This window comes from Pelodiscus sinensis, chromosome 3 (genome assembly GCF_052426305.1).
Source record: "Pelodiscus sinensis isolate ZL-2025 chromosome 3, ASM5242630v1, whole genome shotgun sequence".
NCBI lineage: Eukaryota > Metazoa > Chordata > Testudines > Trionychidae > Pelodiscus > Pelodiscus sinensis.
Genome location: NC_143054.1, coordinates 12,763,845 through 12,782,066, shown reverse-complemented (window position 1 = coordinate 12,782,066; position 18,222 = coordinate 12,763,845).

Genomic DNA, 18,222 nt, shown 5'->3' with positions numbered 1-18,222 from the left:
ACTAAATTCCCTTCCAGCCCTGCCCCCCAGCCAGGGCAGCATTCCACCTTCCTTTGTTCCTCTCCATGGGGGGTGTCTGGCCACTGGTTCAGCAAGTTTGGCACTACCTTTGCATAGTGAGGTTTTCCCTGCTGGGTCTTGCTCCAGACAGCAGGGGTCACCACAGCCCAGCAAGTACCCCCACTACGTCACAGCATGTATGGTCCTTTTCTAGTCTTCTCCTTTTTTCCATGACTTTTCAACTGAAAACTGAAATTCCCATTAAACAGCACAAATCCAGGAGCCTGCAGCTTTAACAAGTGAGAGCTCATGATAAAATTGTGAGAATTGCCAACACTCAGTCTTATTACCCTCATGAGCACTCAACTCGATAAGACTATGCTCAGATTCCTGGAACTAGCTAGTTCACATTGGGCATGCTCAGAAACCTGGCAAAATCATTAGCATGATCATCACTATACATAAGCCACCAAGCAACTTGTAGCATGAATAGACTTCTCTGCACTGTTACTGGATGGAAGTTAAATCCAACCGAATTCATTAATTCATTGTGAAAAAAATACGGTAGCTCTGTGCATTGTTCCTTTAGTGGTGGACTGTTTTCACAAGCTTTACAGCATTTTTGTAGTAGGAAGTTTCCTTCAAGTGAACATAAGACCATTTGATGTTACAATAAACCATTCTGCTGGCTCAAATCAAAGATGAGGCACAAAGGTGTTGTAAAAATCTTTGAGTCAATGAAAGACAGCTGGTTGAATCATTTCCCAGTTTTTCGTATGACTCATAAATTTGTTACATGGTGAGGAAATTCCCTGAAAGCTTTTTGGCAGGCATTACCAGTCTGACCAGTAGCTAAGAAACACATAACCCTCCAGTTAGAGGAGGGGAAAAAAAGAACACAAAGACTTTGCCTTAAGGCTTAAATGTGGGGTCATTTTAAAAATGCATTCCTGCTGCTGAGGCCAGAACTGCTGCTCTGCTTGAGGGACCAGAAGATTTAAAGGATAGTTTTGTAGCTATAAAATATACACAGAACAGTCTCTCTCTCTTGCCACACTTATACGTATAAACATACTGGGCCAGATCCTCAGAGAAACTATATCCATTTACTCCAGCAGCCAATCCGGCATGTATAAGCAATCTATGAGCTTCATCACCTCTTTAACCAAGTGTGTCATGGGGAAAAGGACCACACAGGGATTTTTTTCCCTACAGATCACTTTGTGCAAAGGCCTGTTTATAATGTAGATCTGGTTGAGATTGTTGAATAAGCACGTGGTTGATGAAAAATTTCCCCTTGTAATAAGACATTTTCTTTAAATGTATTTTTTTCATTTGATGATGTTTTCTGAACGAAACTAGAAAACAAAAGCATTTTGGGTTGTTTGTTTTTATGTTTCACTTTTCCCATTTAATGTTTTTTCACTCCCCTCTCCCTTTTCTCTCATTTCCCTACTCCTTTCCCAAGTGGCACAGGGTAAGGAGTAAAAAAAGAGATGGGTAAGAAAAAAGAGGCAGGGAAACACAGCTTGTCTACACTGATTTACCAGACTTGCTGTACCAGGCCTCATTCGTGTGATGCAGCCTATATCAACAGATAGAGTTTTTCTGTCAGTACATTTTTGTTAGTCTCTTCTAAGGTGCCACAGGACTACTCGTTGATTTTGCTGTCACTATAGTAATGCTTATTGCCATCAATTGTGCTGACAGAATCACTCTATGCTTTGCAAACAACATTTTGTAGTGTTGGCTGAGGAAAAGCCCAAACTTCAAATAAAACATTTCAATGAAAATATTTGTTGCAAGCATTTATGATAAAAATATTTTCAAATATTTTGAGTGACTAAAATCCATGGAATGAAAATGACGTGACAATCTCAAAAAATCCAGTTAGCTGGAGATCTTTTAAGGTGACCACTCTGCTCCCACAGAAGCCCTGACCTCATTTATTATGGGTATTACACAGTGCTCAGTGAGCCCGTGCCTCATTTACTGTGCATCTTGTACATAATATAAGCAACTTTCATGGCCTCTCTCTGAGTCTTGTTTTACATAAATGCATTTGCTCTGCATGTTGCCATTACTGACTTTCATGGGCTTTCATATCTATCTGGCTTAAACATAATGATTAATACAGCAAGACACACCACTACTGCACAGCCATACTAGCTCTAAAGGGGAAGAAATATTTTTGTAATATGCTATTTAAGGTCTAATATGTGCTCATGTAAGAGGTATCACGACGCATGTGCACAAAAGGGAACAGAATTCAGGTTGGACATGCAACTTTCACTTTAGTATTTCTTTGCTTTTCTATGCTTAAAGCAGACTCTCGCTGAATATTATTATTCTGTTATCATTTAGACAAATTTAAATTGAGCTATGCCATTACACTAGTGAAGGATCTGGCCCCATGCAGTTTGCATACATGCATGCAGTTAATTGTAGTAGACAACCACATATAAAAACATGTGCACATACATTATTCACCATCATATACAATCAGGAACACACACACACACACAAAGTCAGTGGAACTATTTTATTCCCTTGATAAGTTAAAAAAATCCAAGAGAAGCATAAACAATATTTTGTTTTCTCGCTTTGGAAAATGGTCAACAGCAAAAATGGATTTCGTTTCAATGACTTGGCCTTTTTTATCTATACAAAATTCAAAAGAATTAGTGCTTAAATAATTAATTTGTGTCCATGAAAGCCAACTCTTTTTAAGAAATAGCCATCTGATGCCTTGCCAAAGCTCATCGATGGTAGGAGAAGCTTTAATGACACCCATGGACACAATTAAAGTGGATCAATTCCAGCTTGATACATCCTCTAAAAAAGCATCCCCATCTCATCACCAATTTGGCTTCAAATTGCAGCATGAAAACATGTCCAATCAACTGGTTTAGTAGCAAAAGAAAAATCTCTAGGAATTCTGAAACCTTACCAAGCCATTATTATGACTGCTTTCCAGATTTTCTGTTTTATTTTAATTCCGTGCAGGAAGTAAAGGCAAGCAGTTTAATCACAACCATCCCTAGGGACAATTTAGAATAATTTTCTCATTAGTACAACTAATGTTTAATCAGATGACACTAGAAAAGGCCTGTGCAGACACTGCAGTGACATGCACTCCCGGTTTTATGGGAATAATATTGTCTCCTTGCATTTTGCTCTTTTGTTAGGAGTTGGGAAGGAAAGGGGGGGGTCAGAAAATCACTGAAATAAAATTATAGCTATTGGGGGAATGCCTTAGGGAGCCTGATTATAAAAAACAGAGGGTGTGAAAGGCAGGAAGCATTTAGGGAAGGAAGAGAAAATAAAAATACAAGAGCTATAAAATATGAGCTATACAGAGTGGCTGTGTCTAGACTGGCCAGTTTTTCCGGAAAATCAGCTGCTTTTCTGGAAAAACTTGCCAGCTGTCTACACTGGCCGCTTGAATTTCCGCAAAAGCACTGACGATCTCATGTAAGAAATCAGTGCTTTTTGCAGAAATATTATGCTGCTCCCATTCAGGCAAAAGTCCCTTTTGCGCAAAAGGGCCAGTGTAGACAGCTGAGATTTGTTTTGCACAAAAAAGCCCTGATGGCGATTGGGGCTTTTTTGCGCAAAAGCGCGTCTAGATTGGCCCCGGATGCTTTTCCGCAAAAAGTGCTTTTGCAGAAAAGTGTCTGTGCCAATCTAGACGCTCTTTTCCGAAAATGCTTTTAACGGAAAACGTTTCCGTTAAAAGCATTTCCGAAAAATCATGCCAGTCTAGACGTAGCCAGCTAGTGACTGTAATGGAAGAAATGCATCCAGGTACCACCCTGATGGGCACTATGTAAGTATGTAGATCAATTTTTTTCAGTCACCCCGCCCCTTTCCTGTGCAGCTATGGCTTCCCCAGCAGTGGAGCTTGGTCTGAAGGAGGAGCTGGGGACAGAGCAGAGGTCAGCGTGGAGCTGTGACTGGAGGCAGAGCTGGTTTGGGGGCAGCGAGGGAATGAGGGCAGAGCCAGACTGAGGGCAGAGCAAGCACCAGAGGAGCTGTAGCTGCAGATGGAGCGGATGGGGGGTGGAGCTGGGCCTGGAGGCAGAGCAGGCTTGGGAGCTGAATGGGGCTAGGAGCAGAGCTGATCTGGGGATGGAGCGGGGCTGGAAGAGTGACACTTCCCCAGAGGACTGTCCCTAACCCCACTGCACCCTCCCTCTCCCCCCCACACCCTGAACATTCCTCCATGCCCTTCGATGGGAGCATGCCCCACCGTTTGGGGGACATTGTTGTAGAGCCTTGCAAATCCGCGGATAACTGCTTTATGTCCGCAGGTATCCATGGATGTGGATGTAAATCTCCGCAGCTCATTTTTGCAGATACAGATGTGACTGCAGATGCACATTTTGTATCTAGAACCCTGAAAATTTGCAGGGATCTGCTTTATATCTGCAACTATCTGCATCTGCAGATATGGATATGGATTTCCGCAGCCCATTTTTGCAGATACAGATGCAGATACAGTCTGCACAGAGCTGGACAGACAGCTGGATAGATAGGCAGCTAGCGATGTGAACAGGCATGGGGACAATGTCCATGGCTCTCCAATGTAAGGTAACTCCCTTCTTCCATGCAGGCTGGTCCTGGAAGGGGCGTGGCCTTAGGTATAAGGGGTGGGGCCTCGGGTGGATGGGGGGTTCCCTCTAGGCACTACGGGCTGGGGGTGCAGGGAAGGAGGCTTTGCACACTCCCCCGTGGGGTGGAGAAGCACAGGAGGTCTCTCCCACCCTGCTGCCTCACCCAGCTGAGGCGCCCGACGCTTAGAGGGAACCACCAGCAGTTCTGAGCAGCTGGCAGTTCCCTCTGGCCAGGGATATGGAGGGGGTTCACACACTCCCCTGCCCCCAGATCTCGATTGGCCTGGGGGGGCGGAGGTGCAGCAGGGTGGCCCCGGGATGGATCAAACGGCTTGGCCGGACAGATTCGGCCTGCGGGCTGTATCTTGCCCACCCCTTGTCTAGATAATACTCAGTCCTGCCATGAGTGCTGGAGTAGATTATCTCCCAAGGTCCCGTCCAGACCTGTGATTCGATAATTTTAGTGGAAACTCAAATTTAATTTTGGCTACAAAGTCATTCAGTTAAAAGCTGAAATGAAATCAGAACAGAATTTTTCTTCTCCATTTTGCAGCAGGACTGTAACGTTGCCACTGGCCATAAAGTTAATGCAGTGCATGCTTAGGCCCCGATCCTGCCATCTGATCTGGGTGGATTATCCTACAAGTCCTGCTAAAGTCAATGGGAAGATTCCCATAGGTGTTGGCCTGGGCTGATAAAAACCAACATAGGAACTGCTAACACAGTGCTCCTTCTAAGCCAGGGGTAGGCAATTTTAGAAGGGCAGCCACTTCACAAATTTTTGAAGTGACCCTGGGCCACCCCGGAAGGGGCAGGGCCTGGGGACATGGGAGCATGTGAAGTCTCTAGCCCCTTGCCTCTGCTCTGCAAGGGGCATGCAATGCCTAGAGTGAATCTCCAGCTGTTCTGAACAGCTGGTGGTTCACTCTAGACTCCAAATGCCCCTTGCAGGTTGGGAGGAGACTCTGCACGTTCCCCTGTCCCCAGTTCTCAATTGGCCTGGGGCGGAGAGTGAACACGGGACAGATCAACCAGCTTAGCAGGCCAGATCTGGCTCACGGAGGCTCTCCTGCCTACCCCTTGTGTAAATATACCACATCTACTGCTTCCACCTGCTCCACAAGGCTTGTGATCCTAGCAAAGAAAGCTATCAGATACTGAATGGAAGGCTGAAAGACCAGCATTATTGCAGCTCAGCTGGCCAGGAGAATTCTGCAAATACTGGGCTCTCCAAAAAAATATCGAGTGAATATGTGAACCCACCACCACCACACGCACATGCTGGCATGACTCTATTTAATCAATTCCAAGTCCTGGAACATTTTATGAACAAGGATTCTGGGGACCAATCAATCAAAGGCTCAGGTAGGGCATGTGTTGAGCGAATATGCTGATAACATTGGCAGCAAAACGAACATTTTAAATGCAAAGTAGACATGTTTGAACCTATTTCAAACCTTGAAACCGTGTTATGAAAATAAATTACTGTAGTGCTTGCTGCAGTAAAAAGCCATCTTTTGTGAGAGGAAGGATCATGAATTAATCATGCTAGTCTACATCCTAGTACTGTACTGTGGCCATACCACCATCCACTGTGATCTTCTTAGATCTCACTAGGTCCAGTCTGGCCAATATTTGGATAGGAGACCGCAAAGGAAAACCTGGTTAGGCACCACAGTCAGTCACTAGGGGCTGCTCTGTTCTCTGTACCAATGCACTGGGCTACAGGACTTTTAGGTCCCAGCCATGTTACTTACATATGTGCATGTGTGTGTACGTGTACGGGGTTATTTCCAGAACAACACAGCCAAATTCTAACCAGGCTTTTTCCAGCCTGCCTCCGGAACTTGTCCAGTAGTTCCATCTGGATCGAGAGGGCCAGATTGGATGGCGTAAAATGGCATAGTGCCACTGAAACTAATGGAGTTACCCCAATTTACACCACCCAGAGCCCAGCTGTGTATTCTTCTTCTTGCTCTAAACTGCTGCTCTTTGTCGCTGAGCATTCTCCAACTCCTGTGTTCTACCTGTGCAGTGGTTGGATGAAAAGTTGATCCTCACACGTAGCGTGTATATCCATGTAAATAGTAAAGCATGCTGGGCTCCTTTCAGCTACGCTTAAGCATAGGAGATGTCATACGTAAGGGCCCCTCTGCCAGACAATTATCCTGTAGTCAAACCTTCCTGGAGGTTAGGTTCAGCAATGGCTCTTAGTCAAGCTAGGCATGGCTGCAACCCCATGCCCTCAGTGTCCGTGGCTTCTGATTGCCAGAACCCAGACATCAGGCGATGGCTCTCTCAGTCATTTCCCTCTGAAACACCTGGCACTGGTCCTTGTCAGAAGCCAGGATAATGGGCTAGATGGACTTTTGGTCTGACACAGTGTGATCGTGCTTATATTCTATTCTGCGTGTGAGGGCAGAAATGACATTGGTTGCCAATAGAAGTGGCCCCTATCCTGAAGGGTTTACAGTGTAAAAATCAAGCCTGATGTAACAGAAAGGGTGGGTGTTAACAAAGCCTGTTGAGTGAGGTTGGTAGAGGCAGATCACAGCACAGGGAGTTTGCTCTCACATCATTATTCAGCAGAAGCTAGCACCTAACATAGACTAGTAAAATTCACTGTCGTAAATGCTCTTGTTGGTACATTTCTTCCCGGCTTTGTGGAGGATGAGGGTCTTAAGGAGGGAGTGGAATGGAGGGTGGGTCTTGCTTCATGGCTCAGCTCTGGAAAGGAGCATGAGGGCAGGACATGGGAAGAGAGGAGGATCATGGATAATTCAGTAAGACAAGAGGGAGTAAGTGGGGGATTCTGTCAGTAGCATCACGCATATTAGGACACTTCACGCTTAAACCTCGAGTGCTCTGTCCAGAATACTTGAGCAGGAGAAAACCTATTTTGTCTTCATGCCATTGGTGTCAGATTTCCCAGTCTCTCCAGGGTTCTTGCCAATGGTGCCAGGTAACTTTTTCACCAAGACGTGTTTTGATCAGCTGCAGACAAAAGATGCTCTGCGAGGCTGATGGTGTAACAGCCAGGCTAACGTAGGGAGATCAATGGCAGGTTTACGTTACGTTTTCCTTCCTTTGGCTGGGTTGCATTGCAGCTGTCAGGTTATTTTTTCGCAGGTACATGTGTGTGTGTTTCATTACACTGCCTGCTTTGCTGCACTTTTCCAGGGACATCCGCCGAAGATATGCATGGTGCCAAGCTGCACTCAGAACACATGAGCAAACAGCTTCCAGCTGTGCACACTGACAGCCTCCAAGCTGTGCAGTTGTAGGGGCTTTTGCTACCCAAACCATAGACAATTCAAAGGATGGGAAGAAATAGGAGGAGAAAGGGTCAAGCCATTAGGTTTGTTTCCATAATAAGCAAGTCTTTGAACATCACTGCGGGTTGCCATTGGAAACTGCAACAGCCAGGGTACCTAGCACCTTGCCAATAAGTTAAAAGCGCAAGTGACAAATACAACTGATCAGGCTCTGCCTTTCACACCATCACGGTACAGGGTGTAATAGCTCTTGGCCATGGGGCTGACTGACCTAGATAGCGGAAAGGCCGGCCAGCCCATGCAATCCATTTTCATCTCTTGTAGCAGCACTGGCAGAAGCAGCCCTCCATTTTCTAGACTAGCTCATGGCACAGAACTTGTGTTTCTTTCCCACTCCATTAGGGTCCAGACTGGTTACTGACTACAACTGACAGGCCGCCAAATCATAGTAAGCTCTCAATGATTCATCTGAAAATGGCCCTCCTTATTTTGAAGATCTCTGGCTTTGCGCCAGCTAACCCCATGAATGTTGGACCTTTACCCTGAGGCTGTCTGGACTGCCCTCTCTAGCTCTTCACCTTCACTGTGGAGGAAGAACATGATGGATAGTCCTGCGGATATCGGCCCCATCCCTTCTTTGGCAAAGCACCTCATCTGCTTGGGGCCTCAGTTTCCTGTCTGTAAAACAGGCTCCCACCTCAAAGAGTGCTGCAAAGGTAAAATCCATGGTGAGGCACTTTGGTCCAGGTTTCCAAACGTATTCAGATTCTAAAGATGTGGAGTGGTGCCTAGTGGGTATTTCAAAATGACCTGAACAGGTGAGAGGGCTCAAGGTGCAATAAAATCACAGGAATGGTGTTAAACTGCTCTAGAACGTTTGAAAAACCTCACTGCAAATATGATGGAAAAATCTGGCCCTTGCAATGAAGGGGACCTTGTGAGTAGATTGATCTATCCAGCCACCTGACTAGGACTTCCTGCTTGCTTTGTTCTGCTATTGACTCGCCTTTCCCTCCAGCTGTTGTTGCCACGTATGTTCTCCTTCAGTGTATGTATGTGTTTGTCTGGACCAAGTGTTGGCAATAACCATCAGCTTTCAGGGCTGTCCCTTTGCTTGGTACTCAGAGCAACAGCACAGAGTCTGCTCGGTGAAGACATCCAAGTGGGGAGCTTTTCAGCCTAATTCTGTAGCACCCAGGACCTATCGGAGAGAACTGAAGTGTGACTCAGGAGACCATTCCTGGCTTTGTCATTGGCTTGCTGGGGTATCTGTGAGTGTGACGTTGGGCAAGTCACTGTATTGCCCCGTGCCTCAGTTTCCTTATCTGTAAAATGGGGATAATTATACACAGGGATTGACGAATGGCAGCGAAAGCTGCTCACCAGCCCTGCACTGCGCATGCACACGCCGGAAACAAACAGGGTGCCCGGCTGAAATCTTCTTGCCACAGGTGAGTAGATTCAATGCTTTGTCAAGCCCTGATTATACAAATAACCTTTGTAAAGCACTTTGAGGGCTGTGGATGACAAGTGGTATGTAAAAGGTAGGTACCAATAACAGTTACATTACACTCAGGCAACGCAGTATGCCTGAACACACTAGCTCTATCTAGAGTACTTATCTGTCTTGCATCACTGTCTTATCTGAGGGCCTCAGATTTTAGTGCATTGATCCTTCCAACCGCCTGTGATGTAGGGAAGTGCTCCTTGTGCCTGTGTCATGGGGAATTGAGGGCTAGGTTCACAAAGGGACTTGAAGTGTTGCACCTCTCAGTGTGGCCACACCTAACACTGAGGCACCAAGAACTGTCACATGGCTGCATCCGCAAAGGCTGAGTGAGTCATGGAGGCTCCCAATACAATGAATGGTGCTTACTCTTGGGATCCTTAAAAAACCAGCACACAAGAGGGGGCACTGCCTCTACTAGCCCATGACAGCTGTTGCTGAGCGGGGCATGTTTTACGCCCCGCTTCGCTTGGTGCCCCCTCTCCTGGCATCTTGGTGGCTTCGGCACCAGCACCGTTTCCTGGGAGAATGAGGCTCCTGTCTCATTCCACAAAAAATGCGGAAGGGATGGGCAAAGCCTCAACCGCCTTTATAGTGGTCAGCCACTTAAGTGATTAGTGCACACACCTGGGAAACGGGAGTCCCACGTTCGGTTCCTGCCTTTGCCCCAGGAGAAGGAAGGCCTTAGGAGAAATGCCCACCACCTCTCCCAAAAGACATCCCGAGGCAAGACTCCCTCAGTCTCTCCTATTGACGCTGTTGCCCATTGGACAAAGGAGAGAGCCAGAGAATGACACCACAGCCTACCGGTGAGGCCGCTCACCTGAACGGTGGACGTCACAGGGTCTAGCCATCTGGTTCTAATGACCTAAGCTGAGCAGCTATGCAACAGCCTGTTTAGCACTGCCGCCTGGTCCAGGGGAGGGGTGCCACTCCCTCAGCCCTGGAGCTGCTGAGGTAGAGTCAGCTATCCTGCAGTCCCAGCCCTGGAGCTGCTGTGGCAAAGCAGAGGTGCCTTCCCCACCTCTAGCTTAGGTGTTGCTGTGTGGAGGCCTCTCACACCACCATAGCCCTGGGGCAGCCTGCATCCCAAACCCCTCATTCCTAGGCCCCCCTCATACCTAGTGCAACACCTCAGGCCTATGTCCCTCAGGTCCAGCCCCGCCTCAGTGTCCACATCCCCAACCCTCTGTCACGGCCCTGCGCCTTGTCCCGTTCTCGGAACCCGTTGGCCTCATCCTATCCCACCACGTTATGCGCGCCAATATGGGGGTGACGTGTCAACTCATTCTGTCATGTGTGGGAAAATGTAGAGGGAACACGGCTCGTGACTCTCTAGTTTGGCATGCAAAGTGGAAGAGCTCTGCTGGAGTTGGGTGCCTACATCCACTTTGCCCTTTCGCCTGATACACCAAAGACAGAGACTCATTATAGCTAAGTGCCCGCTGATTAGGACATACTAAAGCCTTGGTCTGCCTGCTTTGGAGTAGATCCTTGAGCCCAGCTCATCCAGCTGCCCTCCCCCCACGACTACCAGTGAATGGGGAGTTCTGAGATGGGTCACCCTAAGTGTTTCCTGCTGAAGCTGTCCTGCTTCCTTTAAATAATTAAAATACGCACTGGGCCAGGGAAACGTGAGAGCCTAACTCAAGAGCCTGGGCAGTAGGAAAGGCAGGCTCAGATCTCACACCAATATTTATACAACGTTCCAACAGAGGAGACGTGTTCCTAAGCCCCCACTAGCCTGGTGATTACAGCACACTTGGGTCCCACTCTCTGCTCTGAATCAGGCAAAGGGAGGATTCAAAGCAGTTTCCCACCTCAGTGCCTTAAGTACTGGGCTATTGGATAGCACTCACCCCATTGTCAGCAGGGCCCGGCCTGCTCTGAGCATGCTCACAGGGACACACTGAGAATCCCATTTCAAGGCCATGGCTCCAAGCAGCTCAATAGCTAGAGGGATGCACCAGGACTTAGGCAGATTGCACATGCCCACAAGCCGAAATGGAGCCATCTAGAGGGTGAGATGGCAGCTATGGGGCGGTTTTGAGAACAAAAATGACACCTAGACACTGGACTGAGGCGCCTAAGTATTTATGTGAATTTGGCTCAAAGCAACTTACCTAAGTTCACAGAGGGCAGCTGTGGGGTTTGAACCTGGGCCATAGCTGTCCCAGGCTCCCAAGATAAGCATGAGACCATCTTTCCCATAATAGAGGACAGCTGTGTGAAGCTGACACAATAAGCACTGGAACTGGGACAGCTGAGCATTCAGTCAGTCTGGAAGGAGCAAGCTGGTGTGTGGGGAAGCACTACACTATGCACATATATCAGCGAGGGAGGGACTGTAAGCTGCTGTTAGAAGAGCCAACGTGACATTGAGACACAGGCAGTAAACTACCCCTCAGCAACTAACCTGAAGGCATCCCCCGGAGATGGAATTATCATCCTCCCGTGCTTCCCCTGCTTAAACATATCTGACTGGATCAGCTTACGTAGCAGATGTGCTCCAAAGTGTTGGGTCAGAAGTGCTGACAATATATGTTACTGCACCGATATGGTAACACCACGCACATGTTTGCAGTCTGTGTTTTTTTTTTAAACTGCTTCCAAGCTCAGGTGAGCTCATGCTTCTAAGCTTGTGTGTGCGGCCCAAGCCAAACAGACTGGTGTTGCCTTTGGTTTCCTCCACAAGCTAGTCAGTAACCATGCGTAGTTGTGTCTGTTCTTGGAGCCAACATGCTCTAAGTAAGCAGTTAGGCCACGTGCTCATCTGCCAGCAAAGTGCTTCACCAGAAAATAAACAGGTGCTGTGATTCTCAGTGGTTTGCCACCCACTCCTCCGCTACATCTACTCTCCCTCCATGAGCCAGACCCTAAGCTGGAGCAATGGAGCCATGCTGACTTACACCAGATGAAGGAGGCAGCCTCATGGGGTATGTCTACACTACCCTGCTAGTTCGAACTAGCGGGGTAATGTATGCATACTGCACTTGCAAATGAAGCCCGGGATTTGAATTTCCCGGGCTTCATTTGCATAAACTGGGCGCTGCCATTTTTAAGTCCGAACTACCTAGTTCGTGCCGCGTGTAGCCGCGCGGCACGGGGTTCGAACGAGCAGGGATTTAAAAATGGCGGCACCCAGTTTATGCAAATGAAGCCCAGGAAATTCAAATCCCAGGCTTCATTTTCAAGTGCAGTATGCCTACATTACCCTCCCAGTTCGAACTAGGAGGGTAGTGTAGACATACCCATGTTTATTAGGGCCTAACTGCAAAGCTGTGAGAAGGGAGAACTTTCTTAAGCTGCTGGATCTTTTTTGCTGTATGTCTGTTCTTTCCTCTCCGTTTTCTCTGCCAGGGCACATCTATGCTGCAGGGCAGAAGTCAAATTAAGCTACACAACTTGAGTTATGTCAATTGTTTAGCTGAAGTCGAAATAGATTCTTTTGGAGAGGTCTACACAGCAGGAAGTGGAACAGAGAACACTCTTCCTCCGACTTCCCTTACTCTGCATGAAATGAGGGTTACAGGATTCGGAGTAAGAAGTCTTCCAACTCGCCCTTATTTCGAAATAACGGCTTGACGTGTAGGTATGCTCTTTGTCATTTCAGAATACAGCCTCTCCCTGAGTTACGGACCAAACACTTGACCGTAACTTGATCCGTTCGTAACTCGGACCCCATTGAGTTACACACGACCGTGCTGTTCGTAAGTGTGGGTCACGTTCGTAACTCGGGGACCACCTTTACGACTTCTCCATGGGAGCTTTGGTCGTAAGTGCGAATAGTCGTAACTCGACCGTTCGCAACTCGGGGAGCGGCTGTAACATAATTTATTCCGAAATAACGCTGCCATGTAGACCTAAGGGTCTCCCCACAATTCTCCTCTCCCTGGGTGACTGCGGCAATGAAAGAATACATGAAACATTTAGGTAGCTGCTGCACACTGTTGGTTTGTCTATTAAGTATTCTGCAGCACAGCATGGATTCTGATGCACGGCTGTCAGCATGGATCAATCGGTATTTTAGAGCGGTGAGATGTGAAATATGAATGTCTCTCTTCTTTTGCCACGATATAAACTGCTCCCAGCTTGACTTAGTCTCAACTTAAAAAATAAAAATGAGGAGTTTTCTCTTTTCAGCTAAGAGTGCCATTGAAGTGTGAGACAAAAGGTAATGAACATCTTTGAGATTTAGATTTTAGATGCTCTATGTCTACACAGCAAAACAAACAAAATCCTATAGCAGCAGCCTGAGCCCAGGGTGACTGACTTGGATTCACACTGCACAACTAAAATTAGCAGAATACACATTTCAAGGAAGATGTGGAGAAATTGGAGAGGATCCAGAGAAGAGCAACAAAAATGGTTAACGGTCTAGAAAACATGAGCTATGAGGGAAGATTGAAGGAACTGGGCTTGTTTAGTCTGGAAAAGAGAAGACTGAGAGGGGACATGATAACAGTTTTCAATTATCTACAAGGGTGTTACAAGGACGAAGGAGATAAATTGGTCTCCTTAACCTCTGATGATAGGGCAAGAGGCGAAGGGCTTAAATTGCAGCAAGGGAGGTTTAGGTTGGACATTAGGAAAAACTTCCTGTCAGGATGGTTAAACACTAGAATAAACTGCATAGGGAGGTTGTGGAATCTCCATCACTGGAGCTATTTAAGAGCTGGTTAGATAAACATCTATCGGAGTGATCTAGATCCGAGGCAGGCAATTTTTTTGCCAGGAGCGGGGTCAGGATACTTCCCTGCTTCCCCACTCACAGACCATGACTGGTCTGGGTGTGGGGGAGCACACAAAGTCTTTGCCCCTCACCAGCGGTTCCCCCTAGGCACCCATGCCCCTGGTGGTGCAAGGAGACTTCACATGCTTCCCTTTCTGCCCCCCCCAGGCCAATCAAGGCTTGGGGGCAGAGGAACACACAAAGTCTCCTCCCACCCTGCCAGGAGCACGTGGTGCTTCTAAGTGCCGTGTGCTCCTGGCAGTGCGAAGGAAACTGTGTGCGCTTCCCCCTACTCCCAGGACTTAATTGGCCTGGGGACGGGGCGGAGGGGGACGGGGGCAGTAGGGCCTTCACAGGCTGGATCAACCCACTTGGTAGGCCGGATCCAGCCTGCGGAGGCCGTTTTGCCCATCCCTCATCTAGATGGTGCTTGATCCTGCTACGAGGCCAGGGGACTAGACTTGATGACCTATCGAGATCCCTTCCAGTTCCATGATTTGGGCTTGAGTCAAAGTCTGGGCTCTGAAACGCTCCAGCCAAAGCCCAAAATGCTATTTTTAGCTCCACATGGTTGACCTGGGCTCTGAGACTTTGTGCTGTAGGGCTTTGTTTGGCTGTGTAAACATATTCTAAGGCTTTGTACACTTGGTCTTTGTATTTGATGGTGGTTTGTCTGTGTCTGAGTTTGGGAAACTGGAAGGGGAGTAGGGTCCCTTCCTGGCTTTGCCTGCAGTTTTTATCTGCCTTTCAGTATGAGATCACTCTTCACTAACATAGCTATCAACATGATTGATGGTCATACAGCTATCTAATTTGTTCAAAGAGGTAGCAAAGATGGTAGTCATGCCAAGATCCTGTGACAATTACACTGGCCTAAATCAAGCTATGCGTGTAATGCTTTCGTGGTGGTTCCAAATTATGATGCTGAGTTTCCCTAAGACTCTGTGCACCAATGGAAGAGATAGCTAAATATTAATTTAGTGAAACAAACAATTCAGTCGGCGCCTTTGCATCTGGTGTGTGAGCAGTTGATCTATTCGTCTTAATCAAGGTTAGTTCTGGAACAAGACCCTGCAGGAGATCAAGTTAAAAGAATTCCTTTTAATCTGGTGAGCTGTCAGAATGGCTTATTTAAGGGAGAGTGACTGTCTTTCAAAAATTGATCTTTTTTCTCTCTCTACAGAAAAACTCATCAGATATAAACCTCGTCTCCAATTAAATCAATAGCAAAGCAGCTTCCATGTTTACAATGATTTAAAATGTTACAGGCATAATGATTTCACAAAATAGACCCCACATGTTTGCTTGGTTTTTTTTGTTTTTTTTTTAGGAACACTTTTTTGTCAGATCCCAAGCAATATTCACCTGTAACATATACTTGGCAAGGCATCTGACATATGAACTGACTAAATAAGAAATAGTGTCTCCATTTCCATGCATCACAATTCATAAATGCTATCAATGTACATAAATGATCTTAAAAGTGGTACTTGAGTTTCCTTTGAGAAATCTTTAAGTGATTTGAATACATCAGAACCACTGTTATAACCTGTAAATGTTAAAATGATCTGATGAGCCAAGTTCTGTCTAATCTGAGATGCAGAAAACCTTTGACTAACTTGAAAGGGAGATTTCTTGAGAAGCCCAGCCTTGGCCCAGTGACAGCCACTAACAAATCCAAGCCAAACAAAGGAAAGGAAGAAAGACAAAAGGCAACCTTGAGTTCAAATATGAAGCTCAAGTGTCAAGTGATTCATTTCTCACACCTGTTATGCATTTCACTATCATGGATGAGGCACTGGTAAGTATTAGGAGCCCTTCGCAAAACTAATGATAAGAATATGGGCGCAGACGAAAGGTACCTTGGGCCCTAGCGTGACGTGACTGTGCAAAATGAGGCCATGAGGCTATGCACATGTTTTGTTGAAGAATTTCAAATCACTATGGACTCAGTTCAGGAAAGCACTTAAGCACATGCTTAGGTTTAAACGCACGGAGTCCCTCGTCCCTGCCCCCCCCGCCCCGGCTCAACTTAAGGGAACTTTAGCCATGCTTCAGTGCATTACTGAATCAGGACTTTGCTGAAGAGAGACTGATCTACTCACGTGCTTAAAATTAAGCACATGCTTCAGTGCTTTCTGAAATCAGGGTCTATTTGCTCTCTTCTAGAGTCCATTTGAGCTGTGCCGGTGAATTTCCTGAAGGCAGGATCTGCCCCTAAGTTGCTAATAAATAGCTTTGCAAGTCACAACATTAGAATGATGGAAAGGGGAATCTGGAACCATTTACAGGGACCATGAACTGCTCTTGATTTTAGAATTAATACCTGGCTATTTTTCAGCCAGCATTTCACAACACTAAGACAATGGGGAAAATGAGATTTGATACTGCACTTTTAAATCCTACTTACTATACAGGGGCTGCTTTGAACTCCCAGCACGGGGGATAATTCCAAGCATTGGATTTTGAAGATGAGTGTGAGGGAGAGTATGTCCAGGCCACAACAATGCCATCCTCCTCAGCAACTGTGCTGTCTTGGGGAGTAAAATCAAGCCAAAATTTGTACACTAGGGTAAGGTATTTCTGTACAATTTGTAGCCAAATGTTCAGATTTGGGATTCTAAAAATAAAGCATAAAAATCCATGTTTAACACCTTTGAAAATGTGGCCTAAACTCGTTCTGTAGTCACGATCCAGCCAAATTGGTGATGAAATATTGATTATGGTGTCAAACATTAGGAACTGAAATGTTGGCTTGTGTGTTCCAGGCTTCCCTGATAGGTGCCCGACTAGCTAATAACTTGTAATATGTCAACATGATGGAAGTGGTGTTCACTGTGGAGGAAACAAATTTTCCCAAGCATGGATGGGAGTTAGGGGCCTGTTCCCTTTTGACTTTCTGTGGCAGCGTAGCTGCCCTTTGTGCCTTGGAAAATTGTCCCCCAGCACCTTGCTTTTGGGGTATGTTTAATTTTGTCATGTGCAGGATGCCAGCCCAATCTTCAGCTGGTGTAAATCAGCCCAATTCCCCATTATGTTCACCATGTGCCTGATCCAAAGCCCAATGGAAGGGAATAGCAGTCTCTCACTAAACTTCAATGGAGTGGGCCTCAGCTGAGGATGTGAAGCTCCTTCTCTCTCTCCTACTGAAGTTGTTCCACGTTAATGTCAGTGGTCCAATTAAATTGTTTAACTAGCCTACTGATTAGAGCATTCACCAGAGAGGTGGCAGATCCCTGGTGAAATCCCTTCTGCCCCTCAGAAGGATGAGGAGGAATCAGGAATTCAGGGGGCAGTCACTAGCATGGGTTTACTAAGAATAAATCATGCCAAAACAGCTTAATTTCCTTCTTTGACAGGGTAACTGGTCTGTTGCACAAGGGATTGTGGTGGACATAACATACATGGACTTCAGCAAGGCTTTTGGCACAGTTCCACGTGATATTCTGATAAATAAGCTATGTAATTACTTAAGTAGATATATAATTGGTTAAACAACCACAAAGAGTAACTATCAATGATGTCAGATCAGAGGGCGTGTCTCAAGTGGGGTTTTACAGGGATCTGTTCTTGGTCTGGTGTGGTTAAACATCTTTATGAATGACCTGGATGTAGGAATAGAGAGCATACTGATCAAATTTGCAGATGATAGAAAGCTACAGGGAGTTGCCAACACTTTGAAGGACAGAGCTAAAATTCAGAGGGATCTTGATAGATTGGAGAACTGGGCTAGAGACAACAAAATGAAATTCAACAAAGACAAATGTCAGGTGCTACACTTAGGAAAGAAAAACCAAATGCACAAAGACAGAATGAGGGATAACTGGCTTGGCAGCAGCAATGCTGAGAGAAATCTGGGAACTGTTAAAGTTGTGATCCACCACATGCGTCAACAATGCAATGCTGTTGCAAAAAAAAGAAAAAGAATAAAAAGAAGCAAATGCAGTTTTAGGTTGCATTTACAAAGGCAAGTCACAGAAGGGGATGAGGTGCTGGTTAAGTCTCAGCTGGAGCAGTGTGTCTAATTCTGGCCACCAATGCATAGAAGGAACATAGGAAAGCGGGAAAGGATCCTGTCTAACCCTGTGATTC